The sequence below is a fragment of the Jaculus jaculus genome, chromosome 20 (assembly GCF_020740685.1).
Source record: "Jaculus jaculus isolate mJacJac1 chromosome 20, mJacJac1.mat.Y.cur, whole genome shotgun sequence".
Taxonomy (NCBI): domain Eukaryota; kingdom Metazoa; phylum Chordata; class Mammalia; order Rodentia; family Dipodidae; genus Jaculus; species Jaculus jaculus.
The window spans coordinates 27,343,725-27,364,737 of NC_059121.1; the positions used below are offsets into that span (position 1 = coordinate 27,343,725).

Genomic DNA, 21,013 nt, shown 5'->3' on the forward strand with positions numbered 1-21,013 from the left:
AGATGTTCCCCCACGTGCACAAGCTGATGGTACACACTTTTTATACAAATATCCATTGACTTAACGTTAGTAGGCTGGTGCCGAAGCGGTCGGATTCTTTTTTGGCACCTCAATGTCTGCCTTGAGCACCCTGTCCTAAAGAAGTGCTGTAAAGACCTACGCTTTCCCCACATCTCACTTACTCTCCACACAAGTCTATTTACAGAGATGATATTCTAGGATGTTGGATAGTATTGTGGTTAAAATGTAAAATGTCCCCATGGGGCTCATGTGTTTGAACACTTAGTCCTTAGAGTGCAGCGGGGGGAGGTGGTGGAATCTTCAAGAAGTGGAGTCTAGCTGGAGGAAGTAAGTCACTGGGGCTTGTCTTGAGGCTTCATAACACGGCCCCCACTTCTTGTTTGTTCTCTGTCTTCCTGACTGTGCAATCAATATGAGCAGCTAGCTTCCTGTCGCCACGGTCAGGCCTTCTCTGCTGTGATGCACTGTTGTCTCTGGGAAGTGGAAACCCAAACAAGCCCTTCCTTTTTAAAAATAATTTAGTTTTATTTGTTTATTTATTTATTTGAGAGAGAGACAGACGGAAAGGCAACTTAGATAGGTAGATGGATAGATGGATAGATAGATAGATAGATAGATAGATAGATAGATAGATAGATAGATGGATAGATACATAGATAGATGATAGATACATAGATAGATGATGGAGATAATGGGTGTGCCTGGGCCTCCAGTCTCTGCAAAGAACTCCACACACATGTGTCATCATGTGCATCTGTCTCATGTAGGTACTAGAGAATAGAACCTGGGTCCTTAGGTTTCACCAGCAAGCACCTTAACCACTTAGCCATCTCTCCAGCTCTGCCCTTCCTTTTTTAACCTGCTTCTTGTCAGGTGCTTGGTCACAGCAGCAAGTGAAGTAATACATAGAGCATCGCTAGACGACCATTTCCTAAGCAAATAGATGCAAGCTCAGTCCAAGCCAATTCTTTTCCATCTCCACAGTATTCAAATAGATTCTCGGAAGGCACTCATGATGTGAAGTCACTGGGTTCAGGGAAAGAAGGAATTCAAAAGCATAGCTTCTGTATAATAAATAGAAAGAAGCCACCTAATTTCACGATTACAGGTCTGTTTCTGATCCAGAAAAATATCAAGGGAAAAAATATATTATCTACTTGTATTATGTTGAAAGTATAGTTGTAAATCTAGTTTAATTTCCAATCCCAATTCTCTTAACTTTCCAGCTGAAACAAATTCTGCAAGGATACTGGTAACACGTCCACTGCCAATTCCGAGTTCTACGTGAAGACTTTCGTGACCTTCCTGCGCCTTCACAGACATGTTTGGGGAAAGTTGAGATGAGCTGGATCTTGGGATGCAAACCATGTGACATTTCACACCCGAAACCTTTAATTTCTATGTGGACCTGCTCACAATTGCTCCTTTCTTCTGACTTCCTGGCTTCCTGGCACCTCATCCGGATTCCCACATCTGCTCCCTACCCCTTTGGTTTAGTGAGTATTCCCTTCCAAGCTTCTTGGACCGGGTCTTCCACACATTTCTGGAATCTGTTCATTACTTTGGTTTTGGTGACATCTATCCCAATACCACAACCTGCTACCCTTCCAGTTTGTTCACAAATAGCAGATGGGGAAGTGTCCCCAGAATTGCTATTAAATGCATGGTAGAAATGATTACTTTAACATCAAATGCCATGTATAATTTTTGAATTAGGTGATCTTGAATTTCTGGTCTATGTGTTTACTTTTAAAATGTTATAAACATTAATGCGTTTATGTGTGCTATATGTCCTTTTGCCATTTAAGACCATTTTGTGCCATTTAAGTATGAAAAAGAAAAGTGCATTTTTATAGGCAAGGGAATTAGAGAAGTCTAGTTTTCTAAAATATCTGTTATATTTAGAAAGCAAATACAATGAAAGTACATGAAGGATATTTTGTGAAAAGTTGAAACATGATTATGAAGTTTGATATCACTGAGGTTCACTGGGCTGAGATCTGGAGGTACCCTGCTCACTGTACTATTGTAAACTTAATCTAATGAAACTGAACTGATTCTGGTGATGACTATAACTCCAGTAATCCTGAGCTGTATTAATTTCATCTCTCTTAATCTTTTTGAGGCTAGACAGAGATGGAAAAAAATAACATAACATGCTTAGTGAAATTGCCCAAGCACTGGAGCACGTTACAAGGGAGCAAGTGTTTATACTCTTGAAATGCCTGGAAATGACTTCACAATGGATCATAAAATGTATCCATTAAATATAATTCCACAAGGACAATTATTCTACTTACAAAGATGAAGCATAAAGTCAGTTGCTATTGTTGGCAGGTGGAAGAATAACAGAAGTTATTAGGAGACTTGAGAGAATTCTTCAGATAGCCAGCAAAGTTCAGAAGGTCAGCTCTGAGAACAATGATTCCACCATCTGTAAGATGAATCCTAGCCCATTGATATCTGATGTGTCCTTTTTTCTACCACCTTCAACATTTACTGCTATATGGTTAGAATATTTGAATTATTTACAATTTTCTATGGAAATATGTAAATAATTCAAGTATATATTATATATTAATATTCAAATAATATATATATGTATATACATATTGGTTTTTCGAGGTAGGGTCTCACTCTAGCTCAGGTCGACCCAGAATTCACTATGTAGTCTCAGGAGAAAACAAGTGCAAACACAATGAAGCTTGAAGTGAGATTGAAATGCAGAACTCTATGAGAAGCACGGGTTTCCGTTTAGGAGTGCTGTAGCTTGACTTCCATGAAGTCCATGCTGGGAACTCAGCAACCTCACGTGCATCCTTTCCACGGGAGATAACGCTACATGCATGAGAAAAGCATTTCCACGAGTCCCGATTAACTGATTAACAGATTTGTAATTAACCAATATTAAGGTCTCTGGTTAAAGGATCTAAACTTATTTATACTTTGATTCACTTAAAATGCATAATCAAGGAAGCAAAAAAAAATTTAATCCTCATTGTTCTACAGGCTAAACTACTTCATTTTAGCTTACCCTTCAAATACATGTATTTCTATTTTCCTGAGTTTTAAATATTTTTTCAATAGTTAACAATATGAATTATACTTTGTGTTTAAGAAAAACTCCTTATTAAATGACTTGTTATTAGGCAGACGTGGTGGTGTATGCCTTTAATCCCAGGATTTGGGAGGTTGAAGTAGGAGGATCACTGTGAATTTGAGGCCAGCCTGAGACTACGTAATGAATTCCAGGTCAGCCTGGGCTACAGTGTGACCCTGTCTAAGTGTGTGTATATGTGTGTGTGTGTGTGTGTGTGTGTGTGTGTGTGTGTGTGTGTGTATTTATTTATTTATTTTTATATGATTTCTTTTTATACTTTATTATTTGTAAGTTCTTATTTAAAATTGGAGAGATCAGCTGTGTCATACTTACTGATCACCTATGCTTACACTACTGACATTGTTAAATTAATGGTTTGATAACAAAATTTATTTTATTTTATTTATTTGAAAGAGAGTGAGAGAGAGAATAGGCATGCCAAGGCGTCTAGCTACTGCAAATGAACTCCAGACACATGTGCCACTTGCGCATCTGGCTTTGGGTACAGGGGAATAAACATATAATAACATGGGTCATTTGGCTTTGCAGGCAAGTGCCTTAACTGCTAGGCCATCTCTCCATCCCAATAACGATATATTTTTAAAATTACTTTCCGAAGGCTTGCTTTAATGTTTTCATTTGATAGCCATAATATACAACTTGTATAACATGTTAGTTAGTTATCCAAACTCATGCAAATTGAGTGTATATACTACTCAAGAGAGCCATGCTCAGAACAAGCATCCCATCAACAGACAGTTGCCGACCCCATGTGCTGAAAGCCCATGAGTGCATCCCATGTTCCTTGTCCTCTCTCAACTCATGTGCAATGATATGTAACAAAGTGCCAAGGTTTCCTCCTGATAGTCAGACCACAGTGACCATGGCTTCAAGTTGGAAAAGCCCGCAAAGAAAAATATCAAATAGCAAACTGATGAAGGCAATTTTTATTTATTTATTTATTTTGATTTTTTGAGGTAGGATCTCACTCCAGCCCAGGCTGACCTGGAATACACTATGTAGTCTCAGGGTGGCCTCAAACGCACGGCGATCCTCCTACCTGTGCCTCCCGAGTACTGGGATTAAAGGCATGTGCTACCATACCTGGCCTGATGATGGAAAATTTTAAGATTGAAATGGTTAATGAAATGTTGCATGTGGGAGGGGGACAGATAAAAATTTGACCAAACTGTGGAAAACAGTCCAGCACCGAAATATGTACTAGTAATATAATATAGATCCACACCTAGCGAAAAACACTGAAAATTGCAACAGAGCTGATGGAACATTTGTGCATATTTTCTTATGACTGAATTCTTAGGAGTTTTTTTCAATTTTTTTTAATTTTTAAAATTTTTATTAGCATTTTCCATGATTATAAAAAAAAAATCCCATGGTAATTCCCTCCCACCCCACCCCCCACACTTTCCCTTTTGAAATTCCATTCTCCATCATATTACCTCCCCATCACAATCTTTGTACTTACATATATACAATATCAACCTATTAAATAACCTCCTCCCTTCCTTTCTCTTCCCTTTATGTCTCCTTTTTAACTTACTGGCCTCTGCTACCAAGTATTTTCATTCTCATGCAGAAGCCCAGTCATCTGTAGCTAGTATCCACATATGAGAGAGAACATGTGGCGCTTGGCTTTCTGGGCCTGGGTTATCTCACTTAGTATAATCCTTTCCAGGCCCATCCATTTTTCTGCAAATTTTATAACTTCATTTTTCTTTACCGCTGAGTAGAACTCCATTGTATAAATGTGCCACATCTTCATTATCCACTCATCTGTTGAGGGACATCTAGGCTGGTTCCATTTCCCAGCTATTATAAATTGAGCAGCAATAAACATGGTTGAGCACGTACTTCTAAGGAAATGAGATGATTCCTTTGGATATATGCCTAGGAGTGCTATAGCTGGGTCATATGGTAGATCAATCTTTAGCTGTTTTAGGAACCTCCACACTCTTTTCCACAATGGCTGGACCAGATTGCATTCCCACCAGCAGTGCAGAAGGGTTCCTTTTTTTCCACATCCCCGCCAACATTTATGATCATTTGTTTTCATGATGGTGGCCAATCTGACAGGTGTGAGATGGAATCTCAATGTAGTTTTAATCTGCATTTCCCTGATGGCTAGTGACGTGGAACATTTTTTTAGGTGCTTATATGCCATTCATATTTCTTCCATTGAGAATGCTCTATTTAGCTCCATAGCCCAGTTTTTGATTGGCTTGTTTGATTCCTTATTATTTAACTTTTTGAGTTCTTTGTATATCCTAGATATTAATCCTCTATCAGATATATAGCTGGTGAAGATTTTTTCCCATTCTGTAGGTTGCCTCTTTGCTTTTTTCACTGTGTCCTTTGCAGAGCAAAATCTTTGTAATTTCATGAGGTCCCAGTGATTAATCTGTGGTTTTATTGCCTGAGCAATTGGGGATGTATTCAGAAAGTCTTTGCCAAGACCAACATGTTGAAGGGTTTCCCCTACTTTTTCCTCTAGGAGTTTCAGAGTTTCAGGTCTGATGTTAAGGTCTTTAACCCATTTGGACTTAATTCTTGTGCATGGAGAGAGAAAGAAGAATCTATTTTCATCCTTCTACAGATATATATCCAGTTTTCCTAACACCATTTGCTGAAGAGGCTGTCGTTTCTCCAATGAGTATTTTGGGCATTTTTATCGAATATCAGGTGGCTATAGCTACTTGGGCTTATATCTGGGTCCTCTATTCTGTTCCACTGATCTACATGTCTGTTTTTGTGCCAATACCATGCTGTTTTTGTTACTATGGCTCTGTAGTATAGGTTAAAATCAGGTATGGTGATACCACCAGTCTTATTTTTGTTGCTCAATATTATTTTAGATATTCGAGGTTTTTTGTGATTCCAAATGAATTTTTGGATTGTTTTTTCTATTTCCATGAAGAATGCTTTTGGAATTTTGATAGGGATTGCATTAAATGTGTAGATTGCTTTAGGTAAGATTGCCATTTTCACAATATTGATTATTCCAATCCAGGAACAGGGGATGTTTTTCCACTTTCTAGTGTCTTCTGCAATTTCTCGCTTGAGTGTTTTAAAGTTCTCATTGTAGAGATTCTTTACTTCCTTGGTTAGGTTTATTCCAAGGTACTTTATTTTTTTTTTTTGATGCAATTGTGAATGGGAGTGATTTTCTGTTCCCTAACTTCAGCAATGTCTGAGTAGAAACTAAAACCTCTTACTGGGTACAATATAATTCAATGTTTATTTACTGGACAGTCCTAACTTTATTTTGTTACCACATTGTGAATTCTTAACACTAAGCGATAATTTTGCCAATCTGTTCAATTAATAAATCCAAATACATCAGTAGATTTGAAGTGAGTAAATGCTTGTGCATACTTAAGCTTGCTAATTACATTAGGTCATTAAGGTGCACTCTGCTGGAGAAATCGTACATATTAAAAGTCATATATATTAAGTTATGAATGTCATGCTGTATGTATGATATTTTGGGGTGGATGATATCAAACTTTGAGGTAAGTGATGCTTTCCAGTAACTTTTGTGCTGTTAACAAAATGTACAGCAAGTGAAATGTTACTTATGGTCACTGAATTTTGGGGAGGCGATGTTGATATGAATGCAAGTCACAGTAAAACAAGAGGTGAGTGTTTATATCATCCCCAAAACCTTATGTTGACATGCAGTCCCTGCTGTGGTATTTAGACATTGGTATTTGGACAATTGACCTTTGAAATGTAATTAATATTCTCATGAGATTAGTTCAGAGAGCTGGCTCCTACTTTTTCTGTGGTGTGAGGTTGCCATGCTTTGTTGGCTTTCTGCATACTAGACAAGGAGCAGTCCACACTGACATGCTTAGTCTTGGACTTACGGCCCCAGAATTGTGAGATGTACATGTTTCTTGTGTAAGTCTCCTAATTTGTGGTAATTTGTTACATCAGTCTGGGCTAAGTGTCTCATTTACTGAATCCTTTAATTTTTATACCCATCACTTTCTGAAACACAAGTGCAAGTAAGAGCTGAGGCAGAAACATGTATTAGTTACATTTTCAACATACACATGTTAAATGTAGTTGATGTTTTTAAAAATAGTGTAAGAAACACAGACCCATATTCTGTCATAGAAATATATTTAGACAAAATTGGCAATGTGAAATTTTTCCTTTAATTCTGGATAAATAGCATCATCTTTTAGCTTTCCAAAGCATAACAAAATATTTTTAACCCTCATCAGATGATAGGGATCTAGGGTTTGGTTTACTGTCTTCCTAAATTAAACAGATATAAATAACTCTGGATGCACCTTTTAAAACTGAGGAAAACAATCACTGGTGCTATCTGTAGCAGCAGTTGCTTTTGTTTACGAGATAAAGAATTCATCACATTATATCTGGAGAACACTGCTGTCGTGTAAGCCAAAGAAATGATCATCTCCTCCAGCAACTTAAGGAGGTGTCTGATTTCACACTTTCCAAAAAAAGTGCTGTCTTCCGATTTGAGCCCACAAAAACTAGGAGCCCGAAAGCCCATCAAAGATCTTTAATATCATGAGATGAGATAGAAACACAAGAGTGAGCATACATGTAAAACAGAACAAAACGGCCAGTAAGAAGACTCAAAAGCTGTACAAAGTGCCTTCCAGATTATAATCTTTTTATAATTTTTAAGAGAGACAGAGAGTAAAAGAGAAGGAGGGAGAAAGAGATAATGGGCATGCCAGGGCCTTTCAGCACTGTGAATAAATTACAAGCATGTTGACCCCCTTGTGCATGTGTGTGACATTGCACACTTGTGTCACTGTGGGACCTGGAGATTCAAACATGCATTTTTTTCATCATATTCAAATTTTATTCTTACTATTGTTAAGGGTATTAAAAATAAATTAATATAGTTGGAATTCTTTTAAAATTTGTTTTTATTAGATATGGACATACTTAGCATGTAAACATCACATGTTTGTACTATCCCTCATCTCTGCCCCAATTCTGAAGAGACCCTCCTTGTTGGGGATACAGGTCAACCTCGTGGGGATTGTGGGTTATGCATTCTGAGGGCAACAGTCACTTATGGGGGAGAGGCAACGTCTCTGTGTATAATGTTCCGCCTTTTGGCTCTAATGATCTTTTTGCTTCCTCTTCCGCAAAATTCCCTGAGCCATGCCAGGCTCATTTTAACTCTACTTCAGTGATTGGCTTTTAGGAGCCTCTGGATCTCTGGTTTGGTAGGTGTTGAGTGTCCTCACTATGTATCTCCTTCACTCTTGTGCTAATTTCAGATTCACTAAGAAAGCAGCACGCTTTCTCATTTCCCCAATTCCTCTGTGGTTTCTGCTGGGGCCAGGGTGGAATGCACTGGATCCTTTATCTCCTCAGGTCCAGCTCCCATCTGACAAAGAGAAGCAGAATCTACAACAGAGAGTGAAGTCAGCACTGGTTAAATGGGAAAACCATTATTAATTTAGAGAGAATTTAAAGGGTGTAGACTCTCTTATAGCCCAAGATTCGTGGGAGCTTGACATTGGAAAGCAAAATTTTTTCTGGATATGATTCTGCCTTGTTTTCAGTTCCAGATACAGTTTCCTTACCATGGAGCTGATCTGTCAGCCAATCCAAGAGCAGTTGGTTACCTACCATGGCTGTGAGCCACTACTGCACTTGTGTGAGCATCACGCCAGGTTGTTTGCTGCTGAGTCACTTAGACTTTGAGTTGCTCAGGCAGATGTTGGCCACGTTCCCCCAGAAGCTCATGTAGCACCTTCCAGCACTAGTCTGGGGACTGACTCTCTTCCAGATTCCAACCAAGTCTCTTCATGGTCTGTGCCAACAGTGTTTGGTGTCTTCAACAGTAGGGTCTTACCATTAACCTCTGGTGGGTAATCAAGTGCTCTGACAGAAGTCTGTCTTGTTTCAAACATGCATTCTTACGCATGGCCAGCAAGTGCTTAAACCACTAAGCTATCTCTTCAGCCCTAAATGATAATCTTTATTAATTCCAAATGAACACATTAATTTTGCATGAAGACATTCATAATCCATAGAAAATATTAACTAACAAAGGAATAAAGAAATACATAATTAAATACAGCATATTCCTAGGTATTATGCTAACAGCCTGGTATGGTCTTTTCTTTAATATGGTTCTCTGCTCCTGAATTATTTTTATTTACTTTTTATTTATTTATTTATTTATTTTTGTTTGTTTTTCAAGGTAGGGTCTCACTCTGGCTCAGGCTGACCTGGAATTAGTTATGTAATCTCAGGGTGGCCTTGAACTCATGACGATCCTCCTACCACTGCCTCCTGAGTGCTGGGATTAAAGGTGTGCGCCACCACTCCCAGCCTTCTCTTGAACTATTTTTTTAAATATTTTATTTATTTATTTATTTCAGACAGAGAGGGAGAGAGAGAGTGGATCGGCCAGGGCTTGTAACCACTACAAACGAACTCCCAACACATATGCTACCTTGTGCATCTGGCTTTACATGGGTACTGGGGAATCAAACCTGGTTCCTTAGGTTTTGCAGGCAAGTGCCTTAACTGCTCCTGAATTTTTATCGACATATATACACATGCATGAATCTTTTTGCTCTTTTATACAGTAGTTTTTTTTTTTTTTAAGATATTGAATCAATAATTCTTCAATGGAATTCTCATGACTAAGTCCCTGGTAACTACTTCAGCCAAAATAGTTGATAATAAGCACATTTATTTTAGTAGCTGTGTAATATCCTAACATGTGATTGTTTTATCACGTGTGTTTTGTGGTTATATGTTTTGTGGCTACATGTGCTTGTGTGGGTATTCAGAGATGTCCTCTGCTACAATCAACAGTGTTGAAATAAACATACTTGAGCATTGGATCTCTTACACCTTTATTTCTGTGGAATTAATCTTTAAAGGTGAGGTTGCAAAACCACAAATGGCTATATTTTCATTTTTGTAGTATTAAAAATTAATATCCAAATGTAATTTGTAACTTTTGCTTGGGAAATTTAATATGAATCTTCCTGGATTTTGGTAAGACTGAAAAATTTGAGTTCATTGACTTTTTAAAATATCTCTTCATCAGGTACAGTCAGTATCTACTGTCCACTTTTAGAGGCTACTGATTAGCTTATGATGATTTGTAATGTGTGTGTGTGTGTGTGTGTGTGTGTGTGTGTGTGTGTGTGTGTTTGGTCTACACAGTAAGTTCCAGGCTATCTTAGGGATATATAGCGAGACCCTGGAAATTCAAATCTCAATTTTATATACCACAAACTTTTATCCCAGTCTAGTACATTTCATTTGGATGTTATTAAATATTTATATTTGAAAATTGTTACAAGTAAAATATGGTGTGATTTCTTTTATGTCCTGTGTGTATCCTGTAGTTCCAGAAATTACTAAACATACAATTTATTTTACATAACGGAAAATTTTATAGTTTTATTATTTTTTGATTAATTAATTTACTTGTTTGATAGAGAAGGAAAGGGGCAGATAGAGAGAGAATGGGCCTCCTGCCACTACAAATGAACTCCAGACACACATGCCAGCTTGTGCATCTGGCTTATGTGGGTCTTGGGGAATTGAACCTGAGTCCTTGGGCTTTGCAGGCAAGCACTTTAACCACTAAGCCATCTCTCCAGCCCTAGTTTTATTGTTAATAATTACATAGTTTGGAGTGTTTTAAAAATGATGTATTTGGTAAAAAGTAACAAGAAACAAAGTCATTTTACAATTTTAGTAGTGAAGCCGTATTTCAATTCCTCCCACACCAATGTTTAAATCTCATTCCCCAGAAATGTACTTGTGTGCCATATACGTGATTATATTTTCTAATTATTGCTTTTAAAAAAGATATAATCAGGCTTATAGCTCAATTCTTTCCCCCTTTTTGAGTCTTGCCTAAATAAGTATTTCATATTAAAGATTTTTTAGAAAAAAATCAATGTAATTACAGTCGTGATGTGTGCGTGTGTGCGTGTGTGCGTGTGTGTGTGTGTTAACTTTTGAACACTGGGGTCTTACTGTGACCTAAGTAGTAAGGTAAAGTGTCTGTAAATGCCAGGAGACTCAGCTGAGACCTTGATTGCTGCCTTGTGAGGAACTGTTCCACAAGGGCCCATCCAAGTGTTTCCTTCTTCCTGAACCACCAAAACTGTGAGATTAAGCATATTGTCTTGTGAACTTGGAAATTTTGAGGGAATTCATTATGCATAGATACGTAACTAATACAGAATCTGTACTGATGTAGTAAGTATCCTTATTTAAAAAAATTTAAGTGACATACTATCAGTGCTTATTTTTAGGGGTATATTATAATTCAGTGCATGTATATTATGTGTAATGATCAGATCCAGTAGTGGACAGTTGTATCTCTTCTCATAATTGTCATTTCTCTATGTTGGCTTCCTTATTCTAAACTTTTTTCAAATAGTTTCAGTGTAATCACATCTAGTTTTTCCAAATCTGCTCCATCTGTTTTTACATTTATTTAACACATCTATTATATTTATTAATTTGTTATTGACATCTGGAGAGATGGCTTAGTGGTTAAAGTGCTTGTCTGCAAAGCCAAATTAGTTTACCATGCTTGAACACAACACTGGTCATGCTGAAGGAATGTTGCACTCAATGTTTATTTGACACACAAGGGCATATATGACATCACCCAGATGTCTGTCCTACAGTCCTTGAATACTGAGTGCAGAAGTTAAGTCTCATGTGTGACAAGCCCCTTGCTACGAGTATGCCTGTAACACACCGATATAAGCCGGAAGGGGGCTTATTGTCTCTGGACAGCTTTGGCAATCTAGTCTCTTTCAAATGAACTTTCTGGATGAGTTTGTTTCTACCATTTCATCTGTTTTTCCTTGAGATTCAATCTCTCTGCACCTGGAGTTGTGTCCACATGTATAAACGTGTGTGTGTGTGTGTGTGTGTGTGTGTGTGTCACACTGATTGACCAGCAAGCCCCAGTGATTATCTTGTCTCTGCTCTACCCCATTTCCCACAGGACTGAGGTTACAGGTGTGTGTGGCCATGTCTGGCTGTTTGCTTGGGTGCTGGATAGTCAAATTCAAGCTGAATCAGGCCCTTTCATGTCAGGCCCATATTGTTGCATGGCTGAGCTATCTCCCCATTGCTGTGAACTGTTTTCTAGTAATAGAAACTTGATTGCTACAAGATAAAATAGTAAAGTAAACTTTATTTTGAATAGCTATGTGCAATTTACCTATTGATTTAAAGTGAGAAGGATAGAATCGTGCCTGTTGACCGAGGAACCTTGGGTAAAATAACCCCAGACTCCCTGGGAAAGAAGATATCCTAACAAACAAGGGTTAGCGATGTTAAGTTCATATTTCATGACTGAAGAAACAGTAGACCGTCACCTTGTTGAGGAACTAAGTCCAGTCCTCAGAACCGTGTAGGTACTGGACATGGGTGATATGTTTCTGTAATCCCAGCACTGCGGAGGTGCAAACTGGTGGGTATGTGGAACTTTCTGGCCAATCAATCTAGGGTAATAGATGAGATCTAGACCGGTGAGAGGCCCTTTCAAAAATGATGTGGACAGCATACATGTGCATGATGCCAGAGGTTGTCCTCTGATCGTTGCACACGTGCATGCACAAACCTACAGGTATGTAGATGAACACACACAACACATATTACACACAAAGTCATGCATTTTAAGAGCACAGAGATGACACAGTGGATAAAGCCATTGCTGCACCAGTATGAGCACCTGAGTTTGGGTCCCCTGCACCCACATAATCCCACGTGCTGCAGGGAAGAAGGGAAGTGGAGGTGGAACTGAAAGGGAAGAATGGGCCAGTGATCCTTGTGAACACAGCAGCACACAGTAAGGAGACCTTGCGTCAAAAGGAGGAAGGCAAGGGCCAACAAAAAAAAGTCATTCTTGGCATGCAAATGCATGGACATGCATACGCACATACTCCCACACACACCAAAAGCATGTCTTGTACATGCATGAACATTTGTATCCACATGCCTCCCCACACACCAAAACCATGGCTTATACATGTATGAACATGCATACCCACATACCCCACACACACAAAACAATGGCATGCACATACATGAACATGCATGCCCACATACCCCCCACATGCACTAAAGTTGTTCTCTGTCTTGGACATGCATGAACCCTCCCACACACCAGAGTCATCTTTCAGCTTGCACATGCATGAACATGCATACCCCAGAGCCCCCCCCCCCCATATCAAAAGCGTTTTCATTGTGGATGCACCAGTATTTGTAGAAGTTCTGATAATGAACTTTTAGAAATCATAACGCCTTCTGTGTTTTGTTCAGTCTGGGATGTTTTACATATGCTACACCACAGGCAGCTCTCCGCACCGCCTTATGAAATTAGCCTAGCTTGATGTTTTATGTGCGTGCATGCATGCATGCATACATACATACATGGTTTTGTAGATATGCATCTGTTGTAGTCGTGCTGTTCAGAATTGCTGTGATGGTTTGGCAAGGACTTCTGCATGGGATGCCTTAGAAGAGAAGAAGGAGTCCCGGCTAGCGTCAGCACCGGGAGAACAGTCGCTCCAGGCGCAGTGTGAGTCTAGCGGTTGCTGAGACATGCATTAGTCACTATGTTTGTCTCACCTGGCAATGATTGCTAATGGATGAAATTTGAAAAAGACACAAATTATTAGTTCCTTGTTAAAACGTCCATTTCAAATGAAACAATATGTTTGGCATTTTCAGAAACATTTTATTGGAATGATCAAGGGGTTGAAAGAGCTGGGGTTAGGTGTAATGACCATTTCCCTTACACGGCAGAGGGTCATGAGGAGATTTGCTGTGTATCAGTAATTAGAGTTCTATAACAGCTACATGTAATAATTATGATATTTAGACCATTAGCAAATGAGCAACATTATTTAGATTTTGCTATGGAAAAGGACCCCGGGCCATGTGGCATCTTAGGGTGTGGTGGCGTAGAACACAGTTTGCGGTCTACATCTCCCGAACTCACCCAGCCCTGCCTCACATACACACTCCATCTGGTCTCACTTATTAAGGGCACATTAGTGTTCAACACGGGACTTGAAAAGTGGCACCTCAGTGGGCTTGGAGATGAAAACAAACATCCCTGTATCTTATTAAATTTTGCACAAAATGGAAAACGTTATGTTGTGGTGGGGTGCAGTGAAACTTATCTAATGAGCAATAAACATTTATGATTGACCATAGTTTCGCTTGAATCCTGCTTTCAGGAACACAGACAAGGAAATTGAGACGATCAAGAGTGTGAAATTACAAATTAGAAAATATCTGGATGCTACTTAAAAATTATCAGTCCGAGTCTTTTTTTTTTTTTCTTTTTGTTAAAAATATTCAGCCACCATTCACATCCTCAGTACTAAGGAATATGTTAATGTTGACCTAGGCAGCCATGAGTGGGGAGGATGTGCTTGAAATGGTAAAGCAAAATTGCCACTCACCAAACTGAAGAATGTGGGCAGTTACCTTGAATCCTGAGTACATTTCAAGGGTGAGGAAGAAGTGGCACTGACGGAGGCTGAGACAGATGCTGCAGAGCGCCATCAGGAATGGCATTTTCCTTATTTAATTTATGTTGTTATTTCAACTGAGCCATGGGGTGGCAAGCTCTTGTTACCTGACCCAGCCCAGTCACTTTGCACACAAGAGAACAGTCCTTTAAGAGTTGAAGAGCAGGCTCATTTCAGGAAATTTTTGCCAATTATTCAATCTAATGTTTCATTTGTCTAATGACTTCCTGATTTGACCACCTATAATGTGCTTCCTTGTTTCCCCTATGTTTTTGTATTTTTATTTTCCTTAGCTTTTTTTTTTGGTGGGGCGGTCTAAGTATGGTTAATTTAATCTTTCCTCCAAAGTCATTGCCTCTGATCTCCAAAGGCACAAGGCCAAAGGCCAAATGACTTTAAATGCCAGTGTATGCAAAGTCTCTGAACTTAGTGAGGTAGGTGGGTGTCATGGTTGGGGGCAGCGCAGTGGGGAGGGATGTCTACATCGTGAATCATAAGGAACAAGTGTCAATTCCAAGGTTCAACAATTCAAAATGAAGTCCTTTTATTAGCAAAGCAGATCTTTAAAAGGCCTTCTCTTTCCTGTTTATCCGGGCATTTTGTCCCATTAATTGGGGGCGGGGGGCGGGAGGTGTGGAGGGATTGAAGAGTTCATAGGAACAAGCACTGAAAACCCAAAGTGAGTTTCTGAGTTTTCACCCCCGGGTGATGTACAGCCACTGGAAGCTGTCAGAGGGGATGTGATTTGTGGAAAATACTTACACACTTCTGTAAAATGTTTAAGAGAATTTGCGGATAATATAATAATGCTTTAAGAGGTTTACTAAGCAGATCACTTCCTAATTGGTAGTGTGACAAACATATAAAGCAACAGAAGAAATCGTAAGAGGCCTTAAACGTATCAATATGTGTCCATTGTTTTGTTTTTTTTTCTGTCAGATCTGTTATTTTCTCTTGGTCAAAAATCAATGCCAGATGCACAAGTATTTAATAAATGTTAGTTAAATGTGATAATTTTTACTTATATTCATCATAATTTTCTTCTTTTAATTATATGTGGTTTTATGTTCCATGAATCTTAACCTTGTTTTGCCAGTATTCCTTCTTTAAAGTTTTAATTTTAAGCTTCCTTTTCATTTCTCTTCAATAGATTCAGATTTTTATACTTTATACTTTTGTCACATAAATTTGCTTTTGTTCTGTTTTGGACATTTTTCTTTATTATTCCCTACCAGTATTTGTTTCATGCAAATGAACTTATACTAATTTTCATTTTAATTAGCTTAAAACTGTCCACAAAAATTATTTTTGCCCTGTTTTGGAATTTATGCTTCCTATGACAATTTTTATAGAAATTAGAGATTCAAAATGTAAGGCTTAAGAGAATTTTATACACAGTGAATTTTATACTATTTTGACAAGCTTAGTTTTTACCTCAAAGACCATTTTTTATAATAATTTTATTGGGAACTTTAATATATGAATGTATTGCAAATTGGTTGTATTCCCATCAGGTTATCCTCTTTTATGAAAGACTCCTTTTTAAAATCAGAATTTCACTAGTCTAGAATTATTTCTCATAGTTTTCCTGCTATATACAAAGCCCTATAGTATTTACTAAACAGTAGCCATTAAATAAATGAAAGTTAATTTCTGTTATCTGATATTTTGTACTCTAGGAAATTATTTCACATAAAGATTAATCTTTCCTATGAGACAAAACGTTCCATTAGATCAGATTACTAGGAAATTAAAGTAAACCTTCCTTCCCTCTTGTCAGATTATCTATATTATAAACCAAGATATCATTTAAAATATTTTATTTACTTATGCATTTATTTATTTGAAAAGGAGAGAGAGAGGCACATAGAAAGAGTGGGCCTGCCGGGCCTTTGGCCACTGCAAGCAAGTGCCAGATGCATGCTCCTCTTTGTGCATCTGGCTCATGTGGATACTGAGAAAAGAACCTGGTTCCCTAGGCTTCACAGGCAAATGCCTCAAACGCCAAACCGTCTCTCCAGCCCCAAAATGAGATTTAGTTTAATGAAAGCATGCTGGTCTTTTTAATATAACCAGATGAATATCCACCAGCAAGGACAAGGAAATTCTTCCCATGATTATTTTAGATTAAATCATTTAAAATATTTTAGAGATAATTATCCATGAAAAACCTTTCTGTAATGTATCTAAATACATATAGACTTGGGAAAATTGTTATTGATGACTTTGAAGCATCACATATTGGATGAGGTTTGGCTTATTTAATGCTTTTTGAGGTCTTAACAATTGATCTAGAATGCTCCATATTCTTTTCATCGATAGCAAACCTCAAAATAACCAAAATTACTACAGCAGTACACCAACATCACACTAGTGGTAACATAGACACACAACCATTAGTAGCAAGCATTTTCCAGTTGTGTATTCCCTAAAAATCCGTGGAACACATTACTTATGGGATGGTGCATCATAGGACTTGACTTGAGAAAGACACAAAAACTACAATTTAGAAGAGAGGAAAGCAAAATATCTCAAATGATCTTAGCATACCTCTAATGGAGAGACAAATATGATGAAATTGTCTTTAAATCCAGTACTTCTGTGGTCAGGGTTTCTCTTTTTCCTATGGATATTAATACGTAGTTACTTCCCTGTGAGTTTCCCATCTGTCCCAACTGTGAATGGCCACTTCACTTTAATGACCTAATTTAAGAGAGAGTTTTAAACTAGGGTATCTCTAGTTTTCTTTCAGTTCCTCTAATTTCACCATTGACAACCTTTATTGAGGAAGACAAATCAATGGGGAGCACCTGTTTTTTCTAATTTTTAATTCTTTCTTTTTCCCACATGGCTATACTTGTCACATCTAGAAACAAAGTTTCATTTCTAATACTGGAGGAAATGTATTTGCTATATCATGGTAAATGTTGTTTTCTCCTAATAAACATGGGGGCCAGAAGAATGTTCTTTTAATATATGTACTTTCTAGTATCTCTGACCTTGAATTGCCATACACTGAAGTAGAGAAAAAAATGCAATACTGACAATTAAAATATGGCAGTCATGGGCTGGAGAGATGGCTTAGCGGTTAAGTGCTTGCCTGTGAAGACTAAGGACCCTAGTTCGAGGCTCGGTTCCCCAGGTCCCACGTCAGCCAGATGCACAAGGGGGCACACGTGTCTGGAGTTCGTTTGCAGTGGCTGGAAGCCCTGGCGCGCCCATTCTCTCTCTCTCCCTCTATCTGTCTTTCTCTCTATGTCTGTTGCTCTCAAATAAATAAATAAATAATGAACAAAAAAATTTAAAAAAATATGGCAGTCATGTCTGGGAAGATGACTCAGCAGTTAAAGGTGCTTCCTTGCAAAGCCTGCATAAAGCGGTGCTTGCATTTGGAGTTTGTTTCAGTGGCAAGAGGCCTTGGCATGTTCATACTCTCTATCCATCTCTCCTGCTTTTTCTGTCCTTTGATATAAACTCCTTGTCACTTATTCTGTTATTCACTATCAGGATGAAGGTTTCAGATATATTTGGGTTTATTTCACAAACTAATTTTGTGATTTTAAGATTCTCACCTCTTCTCCCTAAACAAAGTCCTATATTTCCTCCCCTTATCGTATAGATTTCACTGTTGATGTTCTCCAAAATGCCACTTAAAGCCTGCGACTTGCATTGACCAATCTGTATCCCGTAGGTGTTTCATCACTTACTATGCTTTGGCACGATTCTTCCATCCCTGCATACATGTAACTCCTGTTCCTCTTACACACTTCTCTGAGACCCTGTACAGGATGCTCCTTTTATGTCTTCATTTCTTTTAGAATCTCGTAAACAACAGTAATGTGATATTATTTACAATTATCCAAATTAACACGAAGTATTCATTAAAACGATAGCGGGATCTCATAAACCAACAAATAACTGTGCACATATGTGTGCGTAATTATGTGTTTATCCATGTGGATATTTGAAGAGTATTAGATATTACTTGCATACCAGCAATGGATAAGAAAATTGACAAATGTTTAAATCTCTTATATAAAATAGACAGATATCTGCATGCACCTTGTATATACCCTCTCCTATACCTTAAGTTATCTCTAAATTACTTATATTACCTAATTGACCAGGACCTCTTGGCACTGCAAATGAACTCCAGACACATCTAGCTTTAAGTGGGTACTGTGAAATCGAACCTAGGCTGGCAAACGAGTTCCTTTAACTAATAAGCCATCTTCATAGCCCATCAAAATTTTTTTTTGTTTATTTTTTACTTATTTGAGAGCGACAGAGAGAGAGAGAGAAAGAGACAGATAGAGAGAGAGAAAGGGTGCGCCAGGGCCTCCAGCCACTGCAAACCGCACTCCAGATGCATGCACCCCCTTATGCATCTGGCTAACGTGGGTCCTGGAGAATCAAGCCTCGAACCGGGGTCCTCAGGCTTCACAGGCAAGCGCTTAACTGCTAAGACATCTCTCCAGCCCCCATCAAAATATTTTTAAGGTGGTTTATTTTTCTCACTTCAGACCTTCACTTCAAATGAAGGGCTAGTGACTCTAAAGAGATTCAGTGTTCTTGAGTGGCCAGATATTGCCCTAATCCAATAACCAGAATAGAAATCAGAAACCTTGGGGAATGTCATTCAGTCTGTGCATCAGAAGATGAGAAAGTTTGTGTATTCTGTGTGGATGAGAATACTTTTATCCACTAAGACAAGGAGGGTTGGGGAAAGCAGGTGAAAACTCCCAAAGTAGAATACAAACTCCAGCCCATGTGAAGTTGTGATGTAGGAGTAACATTGGAAACAGAGTGAACAGCCACATCAAATCCCTTGACCCAACAAGTTGAAGTCAGAAAGAATTCTGAAAAGAACATAAAATATGAAGGAGGCACCCATCAGCAGAGGAGTACAGATGCTGAAGACTGGAGGCTCCAAGATCATCCACCTCACTCTCGTGGAAGAACTTTGACCCAGGCACTACCCGATGAAGAAGGCTGCACATCTTCCTGGAATGAATGCATATCATCAGTGTTGGGCCTTCAGAGGCCCGGACGAGAGGCCTACTGGAGCTTCCTGAGCCTAGCTAAGGTTTGGCGACCTGCCTCTGGCCAGCTATGACCCAGCAGTGCGCCAAATTGCCTCTGGCCTGCTACTTCTGCAAAAAAAAAGTTAGAGTTCCCGTGAGTGCTTAGAACCAATCATTTCAAAAGTCGAGATAGGCTATTGGCCCTTACACCTCATCCTTTCCTGAGATCCCCGCCTTCGTTCTCAGCGCTATGTAAGCACCTGCCTGTTACAAAAAGTGAGAGCCTGCCTTGACCAGTCTCCCGACTCCGTGTGTTTCTCTCCGGTGACTAGGAGTGGATCTGGGCCGTCGACACTCCCCAGCTTGCTCAGCCCCCAGGAGACAGGCGGGACCAGCTCTCTTACAGCCCTGCCTGCTGGAGGACCCTGCAATCTGGCCTTCACAGAGGCATCCTAATAGCGTTGAATCTATGTAGAATCCTGCCCTCCAACACCGTGATTAAGAAGCACCTACTAAAGTCAGACACTATGACAGGTGATCTTTTACTGGACAAAAGTTTCAAATGCATCAAAGCAATGGAACCAAAAGAAACTGTCCAAACATGGGCAGAGCTACTCACTTGAGAGACACAGAATCCCTTCAAGTTACAGTACCAGTGGAGAAACATGTGAGAGTGAATCAAAAATACCTAGAAGAGAAGGGTAAACTATCCACTGAGAAAAAGAATTTCCTGATATTTGGCATGGCCACTCCTTCAACGACATGTACCACAGAGAAAGAGTAACCTGTGATAAGCTTTAAGGTAGTGGACTAGACCTTCAGTATAAGAGCAAATGAACCTTAGCACTCCTGCGATACAGTATGTCTTCTCCTCTCTGATGGATGATGACCATAATGTGGCAATGAGCCAAACCTAGTACCTAAAAGAACCAGACCCTAAAGTGGAGGGGACAGCACACAGAGATGCCACATAAAAGATCTGGGCTGTCCTGGCTGTCTTCAATAAATCCTAAGACCAGCCAGTGGACTTCTCATTTTCCCCGGATGCATGGTTACTGTTAGAGATCCCATAGTTGAGTTTTATGCGGTGAGAAAAATGGCTTTTCTTCTCTGATGCTTTGAGAAACATGACAGTGAGTAGACTTTAGACATCTACAAAGGGTATCCTATGGGGCTATATGGTAAGGGTGGAGATGGCTGAGTATGGCATTCATGAAGAGAGCTCTCTGATTTCATCATGACCCTAGATTCTAGAAGGCTGTAAGGTAAGAAGCAGCACATATCTACTAGACTGAAGGGATTATGAGAAT

The 21,013-nt window shown here is 38.9% G+C and overlaps 1 long non-coding RNA gene and 1 pseudogene across 1 annotated transcript in view; both read left to right on the top strand.

The window, feature by feature from the left end:
* Positions 1–1,616, top strand: part of LOC123456273 — a 33,102-nt gene extending 31,486 nt beyond the window's left edge. Inside the window, exon 3 of the long non-coding RNA XR_006634437.1 lies at positions 1,248–1,616. This is a non-coding gene — a long non-coding RNA (uncharacterized LOC123456273). The remainder of the gene's footprint in view (positions 1–1,247) is intronic.
* A 10,852-nt stretch (positions 1,617–12,468) lies between these two features.
* Positions 12,469–20,716, top strand: LOC123456259 (annotated as a pseudogene).
* The last annotated feature ends 297 nt before the right edge of the window (positions 20,717–21,013 follow it).